Source organism: Carlito syrichta, unplaced genomic scaffold, assembly GCF_000164805.1.
Source record: "Carlito syrichta isolate Samal-C Ts95f unplaced genomic scaffold, Tarsius_syrichta-2.0.1 Scaffold313471, whole genome shotgun sequence".
Classification (NCBI taxonomy): domain Eukaryota; kingdom Metazoa; phylum Chordata; class Mammalia; order Primates; family Tarsiidae; genus Carlito; species Carlito syrichta.
This window is the reverse complement of record NW_007257567.1, coordinates 297984-301589: the sequence shown is the minus strand read 5'-3', so window position 1 is coordinate 301589 and position 3606 is coordinate 297984.

Below are 3606 nucleotides of genomic sequence, written 5' to 3'. Positions count from 1 at the left end.
GCTTAAGAAGTAAATAAAACAAATCCTTTTTGAAGAAATATATGAAGGGAATATAAGGGCCACCATGAACGTTAAAACTATCTTTAGACGTGGTCAAGAAAATGGAAATTAAAATAACACATAAGAATGGCTTCCCTGTCTGATGAACATGTGGGCTTGCTCATATGTGGCTAAACATTTCTGAATTACCATGCCATATAGAATAAAATGCTCTTTATTAATATAAAACTGTATCTTTTACTTCATTAAATGAAAATTTGAGATGTTAGCCTATAAACATGAAATTGCTTGTGCAAATATATACATAAATTTATATTTGTATATATGTGCATGTAAAGAAATTGTACAGCACTGTTTCTATTGGAAATATGGAAAATATTTACTTCCTTGGTCTGTAGATAATTATCTTGGTATTATCATGCTATATTAATAGAATTATTTCAGTTTTATTGCATCATATTTATAATTCTTAGGTAATTTTTTCAACTTACCATTACTACAAAGTATTAACAGTTCAGTTCTGACCCATTCAGCAATACCACAAATTTGATTATTGTCTTCATCTTTAAATTTTCTATGACTAATAAGATTTGAACATAATATGCTTCTTTTCATAGAGATAAAATGAACTATACCTATATATATATTTCAATTTATGGTGTGTAAATACATACTAATATTTCATGTCATCTTCTTCTGAAGATGGAATATATCTATTCCTAAATTTAAAATCCTTTCTGTTGTGTTGGTATGCAGTTGTTCCTTGAGTGAATTAGGGATTATTTTAATATGGATATATTCTAATAACTAATATACATTGAGGATATGATTTAGCACACTAATATATAAATATTAACCTCTTATACATACATATAGGTCAACAAAATTATATAGTGGTAGCACTGTAAATATTTTCTGAGATGCAAATTTTGGCCATATATTTTATAAAGATGTTGTTATGAATTTACTATATAAATGCATATAATGTATTCTACAAACAGTTAATCCTGATTGCAGTACAACTGATTGCCACACAACTGGCAATATATAATATATATATTATTTTTTATCATTGATCCTATTATATTATTCTTAGAAAAAATTATCACTCTGAATATAAGTGACTCATGTAATCATAGCTGCATCTCATCTGATTAGGTTAATAGTCTGAAACTGTATATAAAGAACTATTGAGATATTCTCAATGCTCTTAAACTGTTAATGGATCCCTTTCATCTCAGTATTTTCCAATTATACTGCTTTCATAAACCTCTTAAAAAGAACACAAACAGACATATAACAAAACACGAATGGTGCTATTTTTTGGTCTCCACATTTTGCAGCTGGAAAAGATTTTAGAACGTATCTCTTTTGAACCTATCATTCTATAAAATAAAATAATGAACTATAATATCAATTATAAAATCTTTTCTAAGTATAATAGGTACTCATTAAAATTCTGCTAAGACTAATTAAAGAAAACATATGTTAAAAGTTATATAGCTAACAGAAAAGCTAAGAATCTAACTTATATTTTTGTTCTAAAGTCTGTGTTCTCAAATTTGAATATACTGCCTGACTCATTGGTTAAAATACATGAATATGCAAACCCCAAACCCCTTCACTAGAGACCTTGACTGATTCTGAAGATCTTTGCACTTAGTTATAATTATGATCGAGGAAATTTGGGTAGAGCTGAATAATAGAATTTGTGTCAATGAACTGGAATACTATCAAACCTTAAATTTTAACCTAATAGATACACAAATCAATTTCATCTATTCCATAGTGTTTTTCTTCTCCACTTATTCTTTCTGAGTGACTAATATTTAACTCATAGTTCCTTGCCTTTATAAATTTTTATTTTTTAAAACATACCAGGATGCTGTGAGTCACAAGATCTCCTTTCTGCCTCCACTGAGAGTAAATATTCCTATCTCCTACCCTATGATTCTTAACATGAGGATGCACCAGCTCCCACAGCACTGTATGTGAGAAAGTGTTTAGCCAATAAACAATAACTGTACTGGAAAAACCTCTGTACTCACCTGATCAGGCCCCCAATGAACCTTTTCTTTACTCAAAAAGAAAGAAAGAAAGAAAGAAAGAAAGAAAGAAAGAAAGAAAGAAAGAAAGAAAGAAAGATTGAGAGGAAAGCATATTGACGACAGTCTGGACATCAAGAGTAATACAATGAAAACTTTGATGGCCATTCCAGAAAAAGAATTCCAAAATTGCTTTGACTGGTGAACTAGGTACTGGCATTGGTACATAGCTTCCCAAGAGTTGTACTTCGAAGGTGACTGTAGTGATATTTAGCAATGAGGCATGTAGCACTTTTTCTAGGATTAGTTCATGAGCTTAATTGTCAGAACTCATAAATTATGACATTCTGTTGAACCACTCAAAAGGCCATTGCACTAAATTTCCAAAGATCTGTTTGGTTATGAAGGATACAAATTTCAAAATTACTTATTCATCATTTTTTTTTTTTTTGCTTGTAATAATAGTTAAATTCATCATTGCATGCTATTCAAACAATGCATAAATTTTTATAAATAAATTTCAGGTTTTTTGGGTTCCTCTCAATATCCTCAATTGTAGTAAAAAATAGATAATTCATATATTTTATATATATAGTTAAAAGGTAAATTGAGGCACATTAAAATTCTAAAGAGTTTATTTGTGCAAGTGGCATTTCATGAATCAGGAAACATCAAACAGAAGGTGGTTTTGTTCTGTTGAGGAAACATAAGGGAAAGGTTTTTGAAGGTAAATGTGGGGGTGGAGCTTAAGATGGCCAACGGACAAGTCAGACTGTGAGAGTCTCTACAAAAACAAGTGTTCATAAAGACTCTCTGCCTGAGTAGGCATGCGATGGTGGGAGAATGAAAGTCCATCCGAGGGAAGACTTGGGTTCATGCACCCAGGGCCCCTCTGAGGGTGACAACAACCCCCCCCAATATTGGAGTGTGGGCATGTAAGATCATGCCCAAGATCATCCACTGCTTGCAGGAAGTTCTTGAGAAGAGCCTGCAGAATCTAGCTGATTCTCATCACCTGGTGCCTGGCCTACACCATCACCTGTTATAACTGGAGCCCTGGACTTGATCAGTGGAAAGAGAGGATTGGGGAGAGTCAGAGAGAAGCCCCATTCCCAGTGAGTAGATGCTGACCACAGTCATTTTCTCTGTCCCAGGACCAGGCAGAGATCTGCATTGCCCTCCCCAGCTCTGCCCAACCTCCAACTTGGGACATAAGGTAATCTCATCAAACTGAGAGAGACAGAAGCCCTTCCTCCATGCTGGATCAGTCACAGGTCAGATCTGAGTGGCAGACTTAACAGGCAGTAAGCCGGGATAGTCCAGATCTGCTTTGCCCTCCTCCCACGACAGTCCTGGGGCATAAGACCCAAGCTGTAAGCACATTAGCCTGCACTGAGAGCAACTCTGTCAGCCTGCACTGAGAGCTAGAGATCAGAGCTGAAAGGACATTGGACTTATAGGAATGACCTTAGAGCGAGTTTGGTTCCTTGTTTTTATTTCGTTTTTTATTTTTTGTCTGTTTGTTTTGCTCATTTTTGTTTATTTTTTGTTTTAGTTTTTT